Source organism: Macrotis lagotis, chromosome 1 (genome assembly GCF_037893015.1).
Source record: "Macrotis lagotis isolate mMagLag1 chromosome 1, bilby.v1.9.chrom.fasta, whole genome shotgun sequence".
NCBI lineage: Eukaryota > Metazoa > Chordata > Mammalia > Peramelemorphia > Peramelidae > Macrotis > Macrotis lagotis.
Window position 1 is genome coordinate 213,805,282 of NC_133658.1, and position 24,465 is coordinate 213,829,746.

The following is a 24,465-nucleotide window of genomic DNA, read 5'->3' on the forward strand; positions in this document are numbered from 1 at the left end:
AACAAGTTGCTATCCTAATATATATTTTTCCTATATTTATTTTGTGGGCTATTGTACAAGTGACTGCTTTTTGCTTTTGGCTAAGTGTATTGGGTCTCCTTCATGATTGTTATTTAATTTCTGTTCATTTTTTATCTAATCTGTCTTTAAGAATGAAGTTATTTCTTTAGATTGTCTTCAGTACAAGCTAAAGCTGAAGATCTCATTGACAAAATTTGCAACAACAACAGCAAACATATGAAGTCCCTTGCCCATAGCAGTAGAAATATTTTTTCCAATTTCATGAAAAGGTATTGGTACATAATCAAAGTATTTCTATAGTCATTCAGTCTCATGAACATTGGTGGGTTTTCCGCTATAAGTAATCAGCATCTTCAATACCAAAGCTCCTCAAGCAGGTGGGGTATGGGTTTTCTGTTATGTTTCAATGTATCTTATCCCAGAACATGAAGGGATGCCCCTCCGTCTGCTGTTCTCTCTACTGAGATGATTATCACAGTGTTGTCAAATAGGACCTGACCATAATGATTGGCTCATTTCTTTCTTACATTCATAGGAGAAGACACATCCCAGTAGTTTCTGAGATGCAGTGCCAGTGGACAGTCTTGCTATGACTTGTGTCTATAAAGGTTTCTTCCAGACATCTTCATAGTTAGCATAGCAGTTCCAACTTCTATTATCTCACCATAGGGATGGATGGGTTTGAATTTTAAGGAGTTTTTTTGATTTATTCTTAGCTTTAAATGGTTATTGTTATTGTTGTTGCTGTTATTGTTATACTATTTTTAATATTTATAAAAGTCCTTCTCAGATACTTCCATGTCTTTTTGAAGTAACTCATTATCCTGTAAGACCAAGCTAGAGGAATGCATTTCTTGGCAAATTCTAATCTGGAAAGTTTTTGAACAGGGTCCTGACAATAGTCTGAGCACACTGTCTGAGGAATCACCTAGCCTCACACAGACTCTTTCCCAGCTCATTCATACCTAAGAGATGAATTCTTTGGGCAGGGACCCAACAATTGTTTCTAGATGTTGCTGTAATAGGCTAAATGATATTTTATAGATTATTAAATCCTGCTGAATTTCTCTGTGACATCTACAGTAACTCATCAGTCACTCACAAACCAAAGGAATTTAAAGATCAGAAATCCTTTATCTCCAAGGGCCAGGATAATTTAAGATTTTGCCCAAGCCCTTCCAGAATCTAGGGTACAATAAGCAAACATTAACATAGAGCTTTCTCTTTATACAGCAGTGCACTAGATGTTAGGAACATATAACTCTACTAAGATATAATTTGAATGCTAAGTTCTTTTTTTTAAAGGTTTTTTGCAAGGCAAATGGGGTTAAGTGGCTTGCCCAAGGCCACACAGCTAGGTAATTATTAAGTGTCTGAGACCGGATTTGAACCCAGGTATTTCTGACTCCAAGGCTGGTGCTTTATCCACTGTGCCACCTAGCCACCCCCTGAATGCTAAGTTCTAAATGAGAATTGGGGAAAGCTTTATTAGGATATCTGAGGAGAGAAAGGGACAAAGGAAAGAGAGAAAGAAATAATAAAAAGAGAGACAGAAAAAAGGAAGAGAGGAGAGAGAAAGAAAGGAAGAGGTGAGAGGAAGACAGAGGAGAAAAGAAAAGGATAGAGAAAGAAAGGAGTAAGGGAAAAAAAAGAAGAGAGAGAGAGGTTATTGACTCTAGTCTGGGCAATCAGTAAAATGAAGGAGTAGATGATTTCCATATTCCCTTCTAACTCTAAAGCAGACTATCTGAGAATGTAAAAATTGATCTAAGTCTTGAAGTAAGGGTAGTATTTAAATAACTTGATATCTCAAGAATGTGTGAACAAAATGAGTCAAGGCAGGTTGATGTGTACTATGAATTCAGAGAATTTTAAGTAGACCAGATTAGGGATTTTGGTTACAGAAAGTTGCACGTGGTAGTATAGTGCACCATCTTGTAGAAATCTTTGAATTCTAAACCATGGAATTTGAATATGTCTTGTAGATACTGTAGTGGTATTAAATATGTCTTTTGGTATGACAGAGTGACAAATACTTGGCTTTATTTAGGAAGATTAATCTGATAATAGTATTTAAGATTGTATAAATCACATAATCAATTCACATCTCTGCCCATTCTGATTCCCCATTTCGCCATTCTGCTTTAATATATTGATTCTATGAATTGATATAAGAATGTAAACATATCCTTTACTAATAGGGGTTTGGTCCAGTTTCAAATTGATGATAAATTATTTATCAAAGAACCACAATTAATCAGGGTATAATAATTTAATTGGGGTATCTAAAGGTATAAGTCCTGGTCCCATGTGCATGAAAAATTATAAATCTTTACCTCTTCTCTTGAGACCTCTCTATTTTAGTTTCTGATCTCTAAAATAGGGTGATATTTAACCCTAGTTGAATTGCTGTCTTGATGATAATAGATGTGGATTTAGAGGAAGTACTTAAAATATAAAGTCTGCTGGTTTTTGGCTCTATATCTTGGGGCAAGTCACTTCCCTGGCTCTCAACTTCATCACCTATCAAAAATAAAAGAGTGATAAGATCCTCTCTGGCTATAAATCATTTGAGTAATCCACTACTTCTCTGACATTGGGCAAACATTTCCCTCAGTCTCTCTGGATCTTAGTTTCCTTAACTGCAAAATGAGGAAGATGGATTAAATGGTATCTGAGGGGCCTTGCCAGCTAAAAATCTCTAATATTGCAATATTTTGAGGCAGCCCTGTGATTCTGGGTATGGGAACTTTGGCATGGAAACTCCTAACACAGATGCAAGTGGGTAATACATCCTAAATTCATAATCTAAGAGAGTTGCCTGGACTCCAAGAGGATACTTCACCAGTGTCATATGTATAAGAAACAGGATTTGATACCAGATATTTCTGATGCCAAGGCTGTCTAAAAATATTTAAATCTTCAAAGAGGTAGCTATGATGTAAATATACTTTGTTTTACCCATTTTTCAGCTCATGATAACAGTTCTTGTTTGCCTCTAAAGAACCCATACTTTCTAAACTCATTTTGGGAGTGTAATTAAAGGATTTTTGTTCAACTTATTTGACAGTGTTTCATCCCTTGATGAAAAGTGTCCTGAAAAAGTGCCTATATAAAAGTGTCATTCTCTTTGACACCTTGCTTGGCTGATGTTTGGGTTCTGACAGGTAGCTGAAGTGGCACCCTGAATCAAAATGGAAATCCTTGGGGAGAGTGCTGCTGACATAGGCAATCTGGAGTGTGCTCTTGAAATTAGTGATTGGTACCAAAGATGAGACCAAAAATGTTTTAATTGCCACTTGGAATTTATTTTCTTATTTTTATTTTTTATTTTTTGGTACTAAAATGACATGTAGTGTGACTCATTATTGTTCTTGGATAGAGTCCTGGAAAAGTGGGATAGGAAAGGATCTTTAAATATACATGTGGATGATACTAGCACTAATCACAAGAGCTGTTAGTGGTAAAATGCAAATCTTAAAACATTATTTTTTAAAATTTATTTATTTTGAATTTTACAATTTCCCCCCTAAGCTCACTTCCCTCTCCTCACCCCCCACAGAAGGCAATATGTTAGTCTTCACATTGTTTCCATGGTATACATTGATCTAAGTTGAATGAGATGAGAGAGTAATCATATCCTTAAGGAAAAAAAAGTGTAATAGCAAAATTATATGATAAGATAATGAATTTTTAAAAAATAAATGTAATAGTTTTTGATCTTTGTTCAAGCTCCACAATTCTTTCTCTGGATACAGATGGTATTCTCCATCACAGATATTCCCAAATTGTGCCTGATTATTGCAAGTCCATTAAGTTTGTTCATTACTCACATATTGTTGTTGGGGTGTACAATGTTCTTCTGGTTCTGCTCATCTCACTCAGCATCAGTTCATGCAGATCCTTCCGGGCTTCCCTGAATTCCCATTCTTCCTGGTTTCTTTCTTTTTTATTTTATTTTTAATTTTTCTTTATTTTTATTTTTTGCAAGGCAATGTGGTTAAGTGGCTTTCCCAAGGCCACAGGGCTAGGTAATTATTAAGTGTCTGAGGCCAAATTTGAACTCAGATACTTCTGACTCCAGGGCCAGTGCTCTATCCACTGTGCCACCTTGCCGCTGCCCCCCACTCCTGCTTTCTAATAGAATTAAAATAGTGTTCCATCACATACATATACTACAGTTTATTATACCATTCCCCAATTGATGGACATTCACTCAATTTCCACTTTTTTGCCACCACAAACAGGGCTGCTATGAATATTTTTGTACAAGTGATGTTTTTATCCTTTTTTTATAATATCTTCAGGGTACAGGCCCAGTAGTGGCATTGCTGGTATGCACATTTTTGTTGCCCTTTTGGCATAATTCCAAATTGCTCACCACAAAGGTTGGATGAGTTCACAGCTCTACCAACAATGTATTAATGTCCCAGATTTCCCACATCCCTTCCAACACTGATCATTGTCCTTTCTGGTCATATTGGCCAGTCTGAGGTTTGAGGTGGTACCTCAGGGATGTTAAAGAATTATTATTAGTCTGAGACTTTCATTTTACAATTAAAAAAAAAAGTGGGGAGGTTAAGTGGTGCAGTGGATAGAGCACCAGCCCTGGAGTCAGGAGGACCTGAGTTCAAATGTGACCTAAGACACTTAATAATTACCTTGGGCAAGCCACTTAACCCCATTGCCTTGCAAAAACTTAAAAATAAACAGCCCTTCTTGCTTATAAAGGGGCATCCAATGGCTCAAGATCATGTACCTCATTAGTAATAGAGGCAAGACTATGATAATCCAGCTTTACTTACTCCAGGTCAGTCATACTTTTACTTATTCCCTGTTAGTGAATCTGCTTGCTGCTCCAGTAGAAATGATTGACAGTCAGTTTCTTCATAGTTTTCCCTGAAATTAAGAAATCCTGGGAAGTGGAATTGAAGCTCCTCTCCCCTAGCCAATATTACATCTAATTATCATTTCTCCAAGTATTCTATGATATAGCTACTATTACTTATTATCATAGTCTTCCATTTCCAAAGTCTGCACCTTGAACTGACTGTCTTCCATCCATTTGGGGTTCAGCCCCCCTATCATGCCACCAAACTGTGGCTGTACTTTCAATCTTATTGTGATGTGTAAGAAACTGTATGCAATTTAAGTCTTTCAGGAGACAAATCTAAGTCCCAAATTTGCCTTTGTTTTCCTTCTCTCTCTCTCTCTCTCTCTCTCTCTCTCTCTCTCTCTCTCTCTCTCTCTCTGTCTCTGTCTCTGTCTCTGTCTCTGTCTCTTTCTGCAGCTTCCAGCTCCAGCACCCTTTCTTTCTCCTTTTTTGCTCTACATTTTCCTTTACCTTTCTTCTTCTCCTTTTGGAAATATTATATTTGTTCCTGGACATAATTTACTTCATCAGAGGAATTATTTTTCCCCTTAACATACATAACTTCCTACCCTCTATGGTCCAACCATACTGGCCTTCTTATAATTCCTCATGCACAGTAAATACTTCTATCTTCCATATTTACATGTTTTCACTATCTATTCTCCATGCTTTTAATGCACTCATTCACTCTTAACTCACTTTACTCACTTTCACCTCTTACTTTATTTGATTCCTTCAAATTTGTTTAAATGAATGCTGCCTTATAAATGTGGCCTTTTTTGATGCCATGCCCCCCCCAATTTAATAGAACATTTCTTTAAATTTATCATATATGTGACTTTTTTGTTTATAGTTTGCAATATTGATTTATATTCATATTTTCTCTTCCATAAAAGATAAGACCCTTTGTAGCACAATTTCATTTTTGCCTTTGACTTCCTATTTTTAACTTAGTGCTTTAGCTAAAATTGACAGTTCATAATGGCTTAATGATTGAATAATTTATATGTTAGACATTCACCTATATATGTGCTTGTTTTCTTCTGTTAGAATGAAATGTCCTAGAAGGCGTGTTGTATTTGTGTCTGTAACATCTAGCACAGACCCTGAGATACGTTAGATTTGTCTCCTGAAATGTTTGTTGATTCATTGATCCAGAGTTGATTGCCATCACTTTCATTTTTCTAATAAATTTTTATTTCACATACATAATCATTTTGTCCACATATCTTCTCTCATGAGTCAGTTATTTAAATATTTGCCTTCTCCACCGAACCTTGACTCTAGCTTCTTGAGTGCAGACTCTGTTATTTATGTATCTACAAACCAGAAACAAGGCTGAACATAGTAAGCAATTGGATTTTCAATTCATGCTGGATAGTGTCATAAGTCGTAGTAAGAACAATGCAAACCAAAAAATGTTTATTGAGATTTCTTATGTTCAGAGTAAAGCATTCCTGTGACTAAGCTGTTCACACACTTCCTTAGGGAGATGACACTATAACGTAAAAAGGTTTTTCATTATGCTACTTTTATAAAGTAATCCTTTGATAATTTGAAATCTCTCTGAATAAATTAATTAATTAGGTAGCACTGGAATTATATTGGCTTGGCCTAATGGTAAGAAATTGATGCTTCTCTAAGTCAGTCTTTTTTTTTCCCTATAAACAGGCTTTTGTAATTGTATTTATACAATTCTTGGTTATATCGTGGTAGGTAGACTCCCATGTATTTTATAGATTCTGTGGTGATTTTAAATGGAATTTTTCTTTCTTTTCCTCCAAGTTTAACTGATATTGTGTTGATTTTTCTTATATCATGTAACCTTGCCTATGTTATTGTTTAATTTCTTTTGTTGGTTCTCCAGGGTTATTTAAGCACACCATCATATCATTTTTTAAAAAATGTTTTTTTTTCTTCTTCTCATTGCTTTTAGCATCATTTCTAAGGAATGAGAGTGGATATAGTTATTTTACCCTTATCTTATTGGAAAAGATTCGTTTATTTTCATTACATAAAATGAAAGCTCTTGGTTTTATTTATATACTGCTTATCATCTTCAGCACAATGTTTAGGAATAGTTGAATGAAATACAAAATTGCCCAAATGCCACATCTTTTCTTGTGTGCTAAGTAGTACAGTCAGTGACTGACATATAGGAGATCACTCCAATAGAATGGTCACTGGAGAAGAAGAACTAGAGCTAGACTTTGAAATATAGGCAGATATTGATGGGAGAGAAGGACGTTCTTGGTGAACTAAATGAAGATGCAAGGTTGGGAATATATCTTAAAAAAGTGAGCTTATGGGCAGCTAGGTGGCGTAGTGGATAAAGCACCGGCCCCGGAGTCAGGAGTACCTGGGTTCAAATCCAGCCTCAGACACTTAATAATAACCTAGCTGTGTGGCCTTGGGCAAGCCACTTAACCCCAATTGCCTTACAAAAACCTTAAAAAAAAGTGAGCTTATGAGCCTTTCTAATGTATAGGGAATTTAAGAAGAACCATAAGATAAAGTAGACTAGGGAACATTGTGGAGGACTTTTGCACTCCAGGTTTGTGAAATTTGTCTTTCATTGAAGTAGAAAGTAATAGGGAATCACTGAATGCTTTTGTATTGAGAACAAGGACTTATTCCAGAAGGTTATATGATCATAATTGCCCTTGGGAATTTCTTCCTGGAAATAATAATAGCTAGGAAAGCAGAATTACAAAGCCTTATACTTAGGTTTTGTATTATTTGTGACCACAATGAGTCAATGTTTTAGGGGTTTTTTTTTTTAGGTTTTTGCAAGGCAATGGGGTTAAGTGGCTTGCCCAAGAACACACAGCTAGGTAATTATTAAGTGTCTGAGGCTGGATTTGAACGTAGGTACTCCTGACTCCGGGGCCAGTGCTCTATCCATTGCACCACCTAGCCAGCCGTCCCCTACAGTGAGTCAATGTTTATGCCACTGTTTCTTTTTCATTGTGAGAGGAGGGTGTATTAGTTTCTGCAACTGTGAAGCTTGTTCCTCACAGGATGGTGATAAGGCAATATAGGGAGAATTTTGAGGGCCAGCGAAAACTTGGGATCATTTAAAAACATTCATTAATCAACAGTTAAAAATACATATAAATCCAAAATTCTTTCTATAGGAAGAATATGATATAATATTTTTGTACTTAGAAGATGATTTTTAAAGTTCTGCGAGCTTTTGTGTGTAGTGAAAACTCAATATGAATTATCAGTATGATATGGAAAGCAAACGAGAACTAATGTATTTAGAGAAGCAAAAACATTCAAAATCAAGGAGTTGATTATCCTGACAGTTTGACCTGCTAGGCCCAATGTATGGCATTGCATTTAGCTCTAGAGAAAATATTTTAGGAAGGACATTCATAAATTGGAGAGTGCTCAGTATAGGGGAAACTTGAGATGGTGAAAGGCCTCTAACTCATTCCATTTGAACAATAAAAGAACTGAGAATGATCAGACTGTTAAATAGAGAGAAGTCTGCATTCAGATAATTTGAAGGTCTAGCTTATGGAAGAAAGATAAGAATTGTTTGGTTTGGTTCCAAACAAGAGTTGGAAATTGTGAAGATGCAAAGTTAGGCTTGATAAATCAATATAAAAATGATATTAATGGTACCCTAGTGCTACAAAAAAACTAGTTTTTCACTCTTTGGAGCAGTTTTTTCCACTGGACTTATTATCAGCTACTGTTATACTCTTCATCAAAACAACAAAAATTTATTTTAGGTGTCCTATATAGGTAGCTCATTGATTATATAACCAGAGAATAATTCTATATGAGAATCTCATTTCTAAGTTATGAGGTCTATTATGTATTTAGAATGTGAACTCAACCAAGTGCTTATTTTCATAGACAATGTTCCTAGCATCCTGGGGAAGCTTTCTTGGGAATATTTAGAGGTGCTTATTTAAATCTTATTTTCCCTTCAGGAAATATTGCATCACCATGTTTGATTGCATCCCATTCCCACATGACTGAGTTTTATTCACAGTGCTGAAGAAGAAAAGTCCAGTCCAGCTTGGATAATAGCTTTCTCCTCAATGTGAAGGGGTTTTGTTTTTGTCTTTTGTGTTTTTGCCTGAGAATTATTTTTCTGCTTTTTGGGAAATTGTGATCACCATGTCAGAACTTATTTTGAGTAAGTCATTTTGTTGTATTGTACTGTTTCTTTGTTTGCTTGTTTTTAATGCTTCCTATTAGTCTATGTGGTTTGTATTAGTAAATACAGGAAGGCTTGCTTGTTATACCCACACAAAGGAATGGCCTAGTTGTGCAGTGAAGAGTTTTGGGGAGTGAGAAGTTCCAGTTCCCAGCCTTATAATGATGCTGTCGCTCAGTTAGAACCTTCATTGTTGTGGGTTTGGAATCTCCTCAGTTGCTTTTCTTGATTTTCCATTTCTTCTGAGTCATCCCTTTCTTTTATTCCCACCAGATCTTCTCATGATGAGTTCTCAATAGTTTTTAGTTTAAATTGATGGCTGGAAGAGAGCCATTTCTAGTTTATAATGAACAATTTCTGAACCTAGACAGGTTTTTAGATCATAAGTAATCTGTGATGTTTGGTGAATCACTTGATCTTTGATAATCCTCCCAGTGTTAGTATGGTCCCCCCCTGAAATTAATTTGTGTATTTTGCATTTATTTTTTTATTATTAAATTAATAGGCAGGAATATTTTAATACAAAGAAACAGATAGGTGAATTGTGTGTGAAACTGTGAATTTCTGTTATATACTTTGCTTTTATGTGTACATTAAATTTAATATGGTAGTAATAAAACTGTCATGTTTATTTTTGTCCCTTTCTAAACTTTTGCTTTATTTTCTGTATTTAAAAAAAAAATGTTTCATTGATTCTTTTCCATTTTCTCTTCATTTTGTTCTCCCTCCCCTCACAATAGAAAATGCTTCCTTGGAATGAATTAATATGGTTAAACAAAGAATATCAGCACATTATATATGTCTCATTCTGCACCTATAGTTCATCATTTATCTTTGCCAGGATGTGGGAAAGCATGTTTTGTCACCTGTTTCCTACAATAATGATTAATTATTACACTGATCATAGTTCTGAACTTTTTCAAAATTTATTTGTTTTATATTGTTGTTGCCTTGTGAAAATTATGTTCTACTTCTCTACACTTCATTGCATCATTTTATCTAACTTTCCCCTATGTTTTGCAGAATCTAATTTTATTTCCTATGGCTCAATCATATTCTTTATTTAGTCATTTCCCATATCATGAGCAACCTCTTTGTTTCACGTTCTTTGCTTTAATACAAGGTGATGCTAATGATATTTTAATAGATAGGTAACTGGGGTCTGTCTTTGAACTCTATGTGTGATGTGCCTCATGGTGGTTATCACTGGAAAAAAAAAGTTTCTAGCAGTTTTTGGTTATGGTTTAACTCACTTTCTAGAATGGATAGTTAAATAAATAGTTAAACGAATACACAACTCATCTCCATCTCTAGTGAATTAGTATGCCTCCTGATTACTTTCAGTAATTGCCATTTTCCTCTTTTGTCATTTGTAACTATCTGTTAGGTATGAGGTAGAACCTCTGAGTTGTTTTGATATTAATGATTTGGAGCAGTTTCTGTATGTTATTATTGGTAGCTTGCATTTCTTTTGAAAACTGCCTGGTCAAACCCTTTTACTGTATATTTATTTCTGTATACATATTCTCTCAAGGAAGCTAGATGGTATAGTAGATAGAGGGAGAGGTCCAGGCCTGGAGTCAAAAAGACTCATCTTCCTGATTTCAGATTTGGTCTCAAGATACTTACTAAGTTTTGTGACCCAGGGCAAGTCTTTTAATCCTGTTTACCTCACTTCCTCTTCTGCATAATGAACTAGAGAAGGAAATAGGGTTATGTAGAGTTGGAAATGAAAGAACATTGAATGAACAACAAAATATTATATCTCACTTTCAGCAAAATGCATCTCTTGATAAAGGTACCTTGTTTTTAAGTCTTTGTGTTTAAAGTGATTGAAAAGTAGTACTAATCAGTGCTTAATGAATTAAATTGCTCAATGTCTCAGTCACCTTATCAATAAAATGAGTATAATATATCCCTCTCAAAACTTATAGATTTGTGAAGCTTGGAGGGGAAAATGTATCTGAAAACTTTCTTATGAATGCCATATGAATTATTATTAGTTTTAACAGTCTTCTTAGAGAATGAATCTGAGATCCACTGTCTGCTCAATTATTATTAATCAAAATAGCAATAATAGTATTTCTATAATACTTTGTATATGTTCACTCATTTGATCCTCACAACAGACCTCTCAGGTTAGATAAGGAAACTGAAGCAGTGACTTACTCAGGATCACACAGCTAGCATCCAAGGCAAAATTCAAGCACAGATCCTCTTTACTGTAGCTGCTAGTACAAAGATTACTTAGATTACATTTAGAAATAGAGATCATGCAAGTGAAAAGTTCAAGAGATTTTTCCTTGTGCATTCACTTACAGTCAGGAAAATCTATTTTGTAGAAGAGGAAACTGATATACAGAAAAATTGGATTTTACAAGTTCACAGTTAAATGGTATTGTAGTTTATAACTTCAAAGTATAAAATGCTTTTTGTTTTACATTGTGCTTTTTTTATACCAGTCTTGTGAGGTGAATTATCCAAGTATTATCCTAATTATTTGTTTAAAGCTAAAGAAGTTGAATCACAGAGAAGTGCAATGATTTTTCTAAGGTCACACAGCTAGAAAGATTGCTGGAGCTGGAGTCAGAAGATACTCAGTAGAATCCTGGATGTGACTATTATTAGCTGCTGACTTTGGGCAATTCAATCGATCTCTCTGTGCCTCAGTGTCCTCCTTACTTAAGTGATGGTATCAAAGTAGATATGTCCCTTACTTACCTTCTAGCTCTAAATAAATCCTATGATTATAAGGGTCAGAACTAACTCAGCCGTCATGTTGTATTTCTAAATCTAATATTCTTTCACTCCTGTCCCACCTTTTGTCTTTCTTCTTTATCTTTTTTTCTTCTATCATTTACCAGTGACTATCTAGTCTATAAGTGTCCTTTACAACATCAGTAGAGATAAGGAAAACAAATAAAAATATTGACCATATCTGTAAAATACAGCCTTATTACATATCTATTGTTTACCTTCTCTTTGCTGTTGAGCAGGGAGTCATACTTTATGTCCTTTAAAGTTATGATTGGAATTCTTTACACTATACCAGATCTCTAGTGTCCTTCATTATTGTATAGAATCAACTCTAGTACATTGAACTGTTCCTCTAAATTGACAGGACGAATCACAGTTGCAAGATCACTTTGGTGATCATTTATAGTATAATATATGAGGGATGGGGAAGAAGGATAGTCTTTTGTCTCAGTATTTTATTTTAATATTTTTTTACTAGACTCATTTTCTTTCTTCTGATTTCAAAGCACAGGTAGGCACTTTCTTGCCCTTACATGTTGCAGGCAAAATTGAATTTGTAAAATGGAATGGTTATTATATGGCTGAACACCTTGATGGTTATCCTCCTCAGCTAGAAATATATAGCTTTGATTGTGTGATTATTTAGTGCTATTCTAGTTGCTAAACCCAAATTGTAGACCCTTACTAATAAGCATTTGGCAATAGCTAAGATTATAATAAGTGAACATCTGGGAAAGTTTAACCTGAATACTATTGCTATCTTTGAGTCTAAATATTTCAGAATCTTTGGTGATCAGAAATCAGGTTATGACAGCAGAGGTCTAATGGAAAAGAGAATGGAGAGAACTCAGGAAAAAGTAATGTATATTGCAGATCTATGAAAGTCGTTCCTTGTTCAAATTTGACTTGCTTTCCTCCTTAATGCAGGGCCTGCTGGATGCAATGTCAGATGTTTCTGCTTCCAAATTTAAAATCAGAGTCTTTATTTGTCTAAATTGCTAGGTGAATTTCAGACTTTTCATTTCTCTGTTCCAAATGTTGGCTGCTTTGAATTCCCCAAATGACATATTTGAAGTAAAGGAGCTCCTGCCTTCTTACTGGACATTTTCTAAGAAGCTGAAATATATTTTTTCTAAGCCTGTAAGACTTAATTTACTCTGCAGTGGTTGCTGATTATAAAATTAAAATTCATGACTGTCAAGAACATTGAGAGTCTAAGACTGGGGCTAGATAAAATTGTTATCCTTTTGTTAAAGTAAACTTTCTACTTTGATAAATCATACTTTCTTAAGTTGTAAGGAGTTAGAGAGGGCTGCAAAAATCTCTATTTCTCCTGGCATTTACTTCTTAAGAAGATAATTGAAGGTCTTCCTCTTAACAAAAAGAAAATCTGAATTATAATAAAATTGAATTGCTAGGATGGAGGTTATCATCTTTGAATACTACATAGGCATTAAGATAAATTACTTTCCCTTTATAACAGATGCTCTCTCCTATTCAGAAAGTGTATTTGCTCCCCGGTCATCTCTTGGCTACTTTCATCAGGAAAGAAATTTTGCTTTATTAATCTTAAAATCATATATTGTATAGACCTTTAATATCTTCTGAAGTGGATAAAGTATCATCCTCATTATAAAGATGTTGAGATAACTGAGACCCAGAGCAATTAGACTTTCCCAAAGTTATATATAGCTCATCAGTAGGGAAGTGAGGAGTTTCAAGAACAAAGATCTCCTTTGTCTAAATACATTAATCTAAAAAGAACAAGATCATCTTTTAAAATTTTTATTCATATCTTTTTGTTAACATAACCTTTATTTGTAAATCTATCAGTCCTTCTCCCCTATCTACCCAGTGATCTCTTATATTGTTATAAGAACTAATGGAAAAGAAGAAACAAGAAGGAGGGTGAAAGGTAATTCCATCATTAAAACACAAACTGAATCTCCACATGCTTTGTTCCTATATATACAATCTCCCATATGCACAGTCTCTTTGTAGAGAAAATGAATGAGCAAAGTATTTTTTGAAATCTCTTCTTTGAGACCAAGCTTGTTCATTGTAATTAGATATATTATTTGAAGGATTTGCTATTGTTATTGTTTTGATTTACATTGGTGTAGTCATTTTTGCATTGCTTCTCAGTTCTGTTTATCTTTCATAATTTCATATATGTCTCCCTATGGCCCCTTTAGTCTTTTCCTTTGTTTCCTATAGCATTGCAAAATGTTATTACATTTATTTCAGTTTGTTTGGACATTCCCTAATACAACTGGCATTTACTTTATTTCTAGTTTTTTGCCATCCTAAAAAGAACTGCTGTAAATGTGTATCTCTTGGAGATTTCTTTCTGTTGTTGATATGCTTGGGATATGTACCTAGCAATGGGCTTTCAGGATCAAAAGGATATTTTAGTCATTTTCTTGGAATAATTCCAAATTGCTTTAAAAATAGATGATTTCACAGATCTTTCAAAAATGTATTATTTTTGCCTATCTTTAAATCAGCTCTCTGATGCTTATTATCCTCCATTTTTGTCTTCTTTGCCAGTTTCCCTATGTGGAATAACATTTCAGAATTGCTTTTTTTTATTTCAACTTGTCTTATTATTAGTGATTTGGAGCCAATATCATTTCATATTGGAGTTATGTTTCTTCTTTTGGGAACTGTTTGTTCATGTCCTTTATTTTTCAAGAGAGGTAATGAAAAAAGAAATCTGGAAAGGAATAGAGAAGCAATAACCAAGTTCCAAAAGAAAGGTTAGTTATATCTAGATGTAATATTATGCCTACTTATTTTTGTGTGTTAGATCAGCTTTCCCTTATTTGGAAGCTTTGAGAGAAAAGTATTTTTTTAATTAGTTTGTTTTTAATTCATTTTTGCTTTGCCCTCCAGTCAGAGGGTCAGAAATGAATGAGTTTACTGAAGAAGAGTGAGTACCAAAGCTGAAGCAATCTCTGTGACGATGAGTGGCCTTATGATGGACTTATTTATTTCTGTGTACTTGTTTAATGCTTGTGATTACTTAATTCCTCTTACTCCATATGCTGAAATCCTATCCAAATGAAGGCTAATATAAAGCTTTCTGAGCTATCCCCAAATTTGATAATGAATAAAAATCCTTTTCTTCTCCATCATCATTTACATAGTATTTAAAGTATTCCCTTATATCCTTGTCCTTTTTATTATAATTATTTCAGTGTAAGACTTATCTGAATAAGATTAAAGGAAGCCTGGGAAATTAGAGGGAAGTTAAGGGGAACATTCCAGGTATAAGGGACAGCCAGAGAAAATGGTGGTGATGGAAATGAGATACCTAGAGGCAAAGTAGAAAAGGGAGAACTTTCCATATATGGGAGACAACCTTGTGGGACTAGAAGACTAGGAGACCATGAGAGCCCATGCTAATGTTTGAGGGGAAAACCAGTATGCAGGTTTTACTAACATGTTGTTTTTGTTTGTCCTTTGTTATCAAAGAGGACATGGCATCCGGGAAGTGATGCCACAACAAGCAAGTTAATTGCATTTAAGTGAGAGAGGACAAGGCAAATTCACCAGTCTCTCTCCTCCAGAGTCATTTAGGTTCACAGACCAGATATAATTCAGGAGAACTGAAGATGGCCCTGGATGCAATGGAGACCTTGGTCTTTTTAAGCTAACATCTTTAACTGGTTATAGTTGACTAAGTCAACTCCAATAAGTTTGCAATTAGGTTTAAATAATGATTTTTTACCTAGTTTAAAAAGAAATCAGTCTGAGGGAAGACCCTTAGGATTTTTGGCTAAAACAAACAATTATAATTCACATTAACTTTGAGCCAAATAGGACCCAAACTCCCTTGACCTGGGACCTATTTTTGGCCCATCCATGAGAACTTGAGTGATTTGGGTTTAAGGCATTTCCTTAAGAAAGAAATGTAGGGGCAGCTAGGTGGCAAAGTAGATAGAGCACCAGCCCTGAAGTCAGGAAGACCTGAGTTTAAATCTGAACTCAGACACTTAATTGCTTAGCTGTGTGGCCTTGGGCAAGTCACTTAACCCCACTGCCTTAAATAAATTTAAAAAAAAAAGAAAGAAATGTAGTCTAAAATCCTAGGATGTCTAGTGAGGTTTCCATAACCAAAATTCACATTGCTTTGGGCAGAGCACCTGCAAGTAAGGGGTATGGTATGATACCGTACGCGAACAGAGGGAAGAGAAGAGAAAGGTATGAAGAAAAGGAAAGGAAAAGAGGAAGAAAGTGAGGGAGGGAGCAAGGGAGCCACCGAAGTGGCCACTGGTTTAACTCCTTTGTTCTGGAAAAGGACCATGACATCAGGGAGATGATGCCATGGAATTGGCCAAGTGAATTGGATTTAAGTGAGGCTGTGCAAAGTCACCAGCCTTACTTTCCCTTCTGGAGTCATTTGGGTCCAGTGGCAACTGCTAGAGATGGCCCTGGATGCTTTTTTAAGCTTGGGTTTTAACTGATCTCAGTAATTTAGGTCAGTTGAAATTTGTGTGCCAGACAGAGTGCAGAGTGATATATAAAGTTATAATGTAAAAGCTTTTAAATGTAAAAGAGAAAAGGTTTATTTTTTTAATCTTGTAATGAGTGTAGATTTAGGAATGTCAGTTTGATCACTATTAGTATGGTTTGAGCAGAGATAGAGACTGGATGCTGTGAGATCAAGAAACAGGCTATTGCAGTACTATGGGGGGAGGAGAAAGGACGACCAAAATTGGAACCCCATGAGTAGAGACTAGACAGATTTGAGAATTGTAGAGGTAGAATCAAGAACTAGCACCTGATTATGTATGGGGCGGGGTGGGAAGGAGAGTAGAAGAGAGTTCTAAGTTCATGAACCAGGATGATGGAACAGAAATTGAGAAGAAGGGAAGTGAATGTACTCTGATTTAGATTTGTTCTTTTGGAGATGTCTCTAGTCCATCCAGGTAGGGGATCTCCCACAGGCAGTTGGAGATTCAAACTAATTAGGAAGATTTTGGAGTAATCTTCATATAGTTTTAGGAACTGAGACATCAAGAAAGAATAGAGTCATAAGAGACAAAATGACCAAAGATAGAAATCTAGTGGTATTCCCTTGCCATCTATATAGGGACATAGACAAGGTGTCCTTGAAGCAATTCTTTTGACCATTTTTCGATTGGGTTTGGTTAGGTGAGGGAAAAATGTGAAGGAATAAAGTTTCTTCCCATGAACCAACCTATCTATTCACCCATTTTTCAATTAATATCTCTACCTGTAAGATTTTTCTCTTCCTCCTAGAGCAGTTTCCTAACAGTAGAAGAAGCACTTAGACACTTATGGAATTATAGAATTCATTTTTGGAAGGACTGTGTAATGGGGTTAAATTTTTGTTTAAAGTCAATGATAAGAAAAATAGCTTAAATTAACAATGCTTTTATAGCTTACTAATTACTTTCCTTATAACGTTGACAGTTGTTGCAGGTGTTACTTAAATTTTACAAATAAGGGAACTGGTAACTTATATAAGGTCATTTAACCAGTAAATGATAGAACTCAGGATATGTAAAATCAGCTTTAAAGTTAGAAGGAGGGGGCCTTAGTGATCACTTGCTTCAATTCCTTTCATTTTTTTTTTTAAGAAAATTTCCACCATAAGAAGGAAAGTGATTTACATACAGTTACACCTGGTGGGACAGAACCATCTTCTAGTTCAGGTTTCTTGACTATGACCAGGAATTAAAATATCCTTTTCATCATAGCCTATTGTGTTTGTTTTCTTAAAGTAGTCACAAGTATTATTATTCTGATTTTCAAAATGAGAAGGCTAAGACCTGGAGAATTTAGGTGGTTTTTCCCAAGATTACCCTAGCTAACTACTGATAATTAAGATTAGAATTCAGATTTACTGGCACTTCCCACCCCATCATGGTATTTGGCCTATTGTATCCTCTCCCTTCAATGCAAGTGACTGATAAGAAGGATCTTACACCAAAAAAAAAAATTTCTTTCCAAGCTAGTTGTCCTGGAAACAGAGCTATAATTTTCTGCCCAGTAGCTGTGGTGAGAAAAATGTTTGTTTTTGTTGCCGTTCAGGACTAGGGTATTGAAAAATGAGCTCCTTAAGCTCTCTGGCCGATCTCCAGAATATTAGCTAAGGAAGCAAAATGAAAGCAGGTGATGCCCCCAAATCCTGTCTGTCTCTCTAAACCACAAAGTTGTCCTTTCTTAAAACAAGTGGATAAAAATTGATAGAATTAAGCTGGTATTCTCACTGCTCTTTAGATTTTCAAAATTATTGTGACTCACCCAGTTCATAGAATTGGAATCTTGGGGAGACATCTAGTTGAATGTCTTTGAATATGTTAGAACCAAGGACTGAGAAGGCAAGAACCTTAGATTGCATGCCTTTACTAAATACCAGTTTTTGAATCCAGTTCTATTGTTTCTTTTCCACATAAACTTGCTATCTCTGTGAGAAAGAGCAGAGTATATATAGAAACTATGAAGCAGAATTGATTAAGTGTATGAGGGAAAGTATAACCCTGAAAGATTCATTCTTTAAACTTCAGGTCAGAGGGATTGAAGGAAATATTTTTAAGCTGGATTTTTCTGGTACATAGGAGGATTTGGCAGAATCAAGGGCATGGGTAAGAATAGAGGAGGAGAGAGGAACTTTGTGTTTTTATGTTTAGTTTGTAGAGAATGGCTACAATACATTAGTAACCTTGTGAGAGGAATATAATGTTGAAACCAAATTTTAACTTTCAACTTTCCATGGTCAGATTGGCCAAAATAGTTTAAAGTTTTAGAAAAAGAATCAAAATGTTAACTTGATTGCTATTTGTTCAGTTGCTAGTTGGAAGGGAAGGAGATAACAATTTAGATTAACATCTTCTATATGTAGCAAAACAAACAGAAATCATATGATTTTCTCAATTATATTTTGAAAAAGCCTTTGATAAAATACAACATCCATTCCTATTAAATATATTAGAAAGTTTAGGAATAAATGGAATTTTCCTTAAAATAATAAATAATAAAATAATAAATAGCATTTATCTAAAACCATCAACAAATATTATACATAATGGGAATAAACTCAGAGCATTTCCAATAAGATCAGGGGTGAAACAAGGATGCCCATTATCACTATTACTCTTCAATATAGTATTGGAAATGCTAGCAGTAGCAATAAGAGAGGAAAAAGAATTGAAGGAATCAGAATTGGCAATGAGGAAACAAAACTTTCATTTCACTCTTTGCAAATGATATGGTGGTATACCTAGAAAACCCAAGAAAATCATCTAAAAAACTCCTTGAAACAATTAACAAATTCATCAGAGTAACAGGATATAAAATAAACCCAAGAAAATCATCTAAAAATCTCCTTGAAACAATTAACAAATTCAGCAAAGTAACAGGATATAAAATAAACCCACATAAATCATCAGCATTTCTGTATGGGAACAACAAAGCCCAAGAGCAGGAGATAGAGAAATTACATATAAAGTAACAATAGACAGCATTAAATACTTGGGAATCTATCTCCCAAGACAAACCCAGAAACGTATTTGAGTACAATTATAAAGCACTCCTCACCCAAATAAAGTCATATCTAAAAAATTGGAAAAAATGTCAAATGTTCCTGGTTGGGTTGAGCTAATATAATAAAAATGACAATTCTACCCAAATTAAATTACTTATTCAGTGCCATACCAATCAGACTACCAAATAACTACTTTACTGAGCTAGAAAAATAGTAACAAAATTCATCCGGAGGAGCAAAAGGGCAAGAATAGCAAGGGAACTGATGAAAAATGTAAAGGGAGGTGGCTACAAGATCTGAAACTGTACTATGAAGTGGCAGTTATCAAAACTGCATGGTACTGGTTAAATACAATAATGGATCCATGGATTAGGATAGGTTCAAAAGAAATTCAGTAAATAACTACAGCAATTCATTGTTTGAGAAATGCAAAGAAAGCTTCTAGGTTAAAGACTCACTATTTGACAAAAATTGTTGGGAAAATTGGAAAATAGCGTGGCAAAAAGTAGGCATAGCTCCACATCTCACGCCCTATACCAAAATAATATCACAATGGGTACAAGATTTAGACATAAAGAACAATACCATAGATAAATTAATAGACCAAGAAATACTCTATCAGATCTATGGAAAGGGGATAAATTTATGATCAAGCAAGAATTAGAGCACATTACAAACTGCAAAATGAATGACTTTGACTATATCAAATTCAAGTTTTTGCATTAACAAAAAAAATAGAAGGAAATCAAAAAGCTGGGAAAAAATCTTCACAACTGGAGTTATGATAAAGTTCTCATTTTTAAAATAGAGAATTGCATCAAATTTATAAGATCATAACTCATTACCCAATTGAAAAATGGTCAAAGGATATGTATAGGTAGTTTTAAAAGTGAAGAAATTAAAGCTATATATAATCATCTGAAAAGTTCCAAATCATTATTGATTAGTGAAATGCAAATTAAAACAACAATGAGGTCTCATCTCACACCTGTTAGATTAGCCAAGATGAGAAAAAGGGAAGATGATAAATGTTGGAGAGGTTGTGGGATGATTCAGACATCACTGGTGCATTGCTGGTGGAGTTGTGAATGGATCCAACTTTTCTGGAGAGCGATATGGAACTATGCCCAAAGAGCAGTTAAGCTGTTCATATTCTTTGACCCAGCAATTCCAATTCTAGGTCTATATCCAGAAGAAATTATAAAAAAAAAGTGGGAAAACTCCTACATCTTCCAAAATATTCATGACAGCTCCTTTTGTAGTGACAAAGATTTGGAAATTGAGGGGATCTCCATTAATTGGGGAATAGCTAAACAAATTATTGTACATGAATACTATATAAAACTATTGTTCTATAAGAAACCATAAATGTTTGGACTCGAGAAGTATGGAATAACTTTAAGGGATCTGATGTGGAGTGAAGGGAGTAAGAGAACAATGTACACATTAACTACAATACTGTAAGATGGACAAACTTGATGGAAGCAACTCCTCTCTGTAGTCTAGAGAATTAGGACAACTGTATTTGACTGGCTATGGACTGTATTATCCCATCCAGAGCAAGAAAAACAAAACAAAAGACACAAACACACACACACACACACAAACAAACGTTCAGAATCTGATGAACACTTCATAAAAGTTATCTCTCATATGTCTCTCTTAATCCTAATTCCTCATGCCTAAAATTACTAATTTGTAAACATGTTTATCAAAATATGTATGTAAAATGATAATCTGACTGTTCCCCCTCCGAGGGGAGGGGGATGGGCAGGGAAGGTGGCAGGAAATTTTGTAACTTGGAAATATACATGTGCATATGGATGAAAATAAGTTTTAAAAAATCTGTGTGCCAGCACTCTGCCAAACACTTTACAAATATTCTCTCCTTTGATTTGAAAACTAACTAGGGAGGCAAAATTATTTTATTCCCATTTTACAACTGGGGAAACTGAGTCATACAGTAGTTATGTAACTGACGCAAGTTCACAAAAATACTAAATGTCTGAGGCTGAATTTTAATTTAGGTTTTCTTAATTCAGACTCAGTGATTTCCTGCCCACTGCTCTATCTAACTGCCTCAAGATGATGAACAGCCTGGAGACAATTTCATATGAGTATCTGCAAATGTCTAGTCTAGAGAGGACTGAAGGGGCTTTCTTCTAGAATTTAAGGGTCTTAATTTATAGAAGAGAGAGAGTAGATTTATTCTCTTTGGTTCCAGAAATTAGAACTACTAGATTAGGGTCAAAATTACAGAGGGGTAAATTCTCATGGAAAAAAATTCTTAATGTTAATGAAAGATTTCCTGATATTGAAAGCTATCCCAGAGTGAGCTACCAGAGAAAGCAGTTGTTAAATTTACCTGAGACTGGAGGTTTGGGGCAGAGACTAGATGGTAGCCTATCAAGGAAAATTGTAAATGGCAAGGTTTTGCATTCAGCTTTGAGTAGACCTAGGTGACCCTTGCTGAAGCCCCTTGAGAATTTGAGATTTCTGTTATCCTCTTTCACATCATATCACCATCAGAATTAGATTTTGAAATTTAATTTTTCTACTTTCATCTAAATGTTTTCAAGAAGAGAGTGAGAGTACTTTCATATTTATATCTTTTCTAGTGCTGAGAAGCACCATTTACATGATGATCAACTATGATGAATGTGTTCATTTCAGCAGTAAAGTAATCAAAGACAATTCTAAAAGACTTTTGAGATGGGAAATACCATATTCAGAGAAGAAACTATGGAGTTTAAATGCAGACATAATTTGGGATTATCTTGGCAAAGATACTGGAGTGTTTCACTATTTCCTTCTCCAGTAACAGTCAGGAAATGTCTTCAAGTCTGGCATTAAGTACCATTTGAAGTGTTTGTGTGTGTGTGTGTATGTGTGTGTGTGTGTGTGTGTGTGTGTACACATGTGTAGTAAGGGTTGGGGAACTATATAGGGAAGGTTTTGTGAAAAGGGATTTTTAAAAAATGGATAAAACGTAGGTATTTTGGGGGGGGGGAAGGCAGTAAGAGGTGGGCATCATTCAGGAAGCAGACAATATTATGAATAATTCCGTTTCCTGTGAAGACACTGGCCTATTCCTATGGAAGACTTAATGTTAGGAGAAAGAATCTTTAGGGATCCTTTTCAAATTCTTTTAGATTGCGGGTAGTCAAAGAGTTTGAAAATTGGAAGGGTTTTAGAATGTTACCTAATCCATCTCCTGCTGGAACTACAGTCATCTAGTATTTTCCAAAATTAAAAAAATGATCCTCTAGCTTCCTTTTACAAATTTTCAGGGATGGTAAATTCATTATTTCTTGAAAAATCATATATAGATGTAGATATAGATATAGATATTTATTTCCCTTTCCCCTTTTAGGCAACTGAAATCCACTTCCCTTTTACTTATACTCATTTCTCCCAATTTTTCCAAACTAGGTCAAGTAAAATAAATGTAGTCACACTTCTGTCTGACCAGCCTTCAACTAATTAACTTAAAGGTTTTTTTTTTCAAATAGCCAGACTATTTGAATAAACTTTTCTCCAAGTCAAATATATTCATTCTTTCTATTGATCCTTATATGTTCTTGAGTATCCTCACTATCTGTGCACTCTCTTAACTCTCTTTTCTGTAACATTTCAATGTGATTCCCGAAATACAATGCCTAGAAGTGACTACAGATGTAGTCTGACAATAGTAAAATACAGTGGAACTCTCAACATCCCTCTTATGGTCCTTATCTACAGAAAAAGGAACGACTGTCACTATAATGAATCTTTTCTGCATGTTAAAATTTATTTAATATCATTTAAGTTATGCTGTTTTTCTGTCTTCACCAGACTTAATGCCTTCTGATTCTTTTCTTGAAGAAAGTATTTATTATGTGTCAGTTTGTGGCTTCTGTATAAACTATAAATATTTGGTTTCTTTCATTCCTTCTTCCTGATCCATATTTTCCAAAACATTCTTTTCTTTTTTTCTTTCTTTACCTTTTTCTATTTTTGCTATGAATTCACCAGTTATTATAGGTATTTTGTTTACATTTGTAAAGTTTTTTTTTACCATGTGCTTTATATAGAATTTCATAGGATCATAAACTAAGAGCTGCTAGGGAGAGACCTCAGAGACCATCTAGTCCTATCTTTATATTTTATAGGTGAGGAAACTGAGGCCCACAGGTGTTAAGTGACTTGCTCAAAGCCATACTGTTATTAATTACAAGAACCCAAATCTGCAATCTCCTCTGACTTAAGACTCCAGTTCTCTTTGGAACCAAGACAGAAAAATTTTCTCTTAACTAGCACCAGATTGTGGTGCATAAGCTTTGATCATTTTCATGGTGGGTGGTCTTATTAACAGTGATTTAGTTATGGACACTACAATAACAAAGAACCAAAATTTCCCATTAAATTATGTTTCTTGTAGCCTTTGGATTTATTGTTAAATCAGCTTTGCTAGTTTGTTCATCTGCCTCTCCAAGAGAACCTGTGACTCATCCTTCCTTCCATATATAGCTGCAAATTCCTTCTATCCTCTGGTTTCATGTACAGTAAAATGTCAAGACTAATATGGCAACTTTCTTCCAAAGTAGAATTTTTTCTTATTGTCACTGGACAAGGATCTCACTCAAATTATCTCTAGTTTATAGATAAAAGTGTATAATTCTTAGCATCTTTTGCTCTTCCTTCTCATATCTCACCACTGTCATTATAGAAATAGAAAGGAGTACCATAGGACTAGGGTCCATTTTGTATTGTGCTTTGTTTTGTTTTATGGGTTGCCATGGCCAAAGAATTCTTCAGGTTTTCCCTTTGTAGCTAGGCTGTTACCGGAAAAGATAACTCAAAAGCCTCCCAGCTTCCTAAACCCTGCCAGAGGTTTTGGTCACCTCTATACCAGTAGATATTTTGATTAAAAGGCCTTCTCTAGGAAGCCATAAAGATTAAGTTCATTAATTTGAGACATCAGAAATATTTTGATCACTAAAAGAAAATCAGAAGAGGGAGAGTGGTGATAGTGGGCTTAGACTAGGAAGAGTGGAAGTGAGAAACTTAATACCTACAACAAGTTTTAAGGACAAGAACAGTGATTTCTCAGGTAAGGGATGATATGGATGGGGGGAGGGG

General features: G+C 34.8%; 1 protein-coding gene across 3 annotated transcripts in view; it reads left to right on the forward strand.

The window, feature by feature from the left end:
- Positions 1–24,465, forward strand: part of RNF144A (ring finger protein 144A) — a 332,710-nt gene that overhangs the window by 56,654 nt on the left and 251,591 nt on the right. The window lies entirely within an intron of this gene.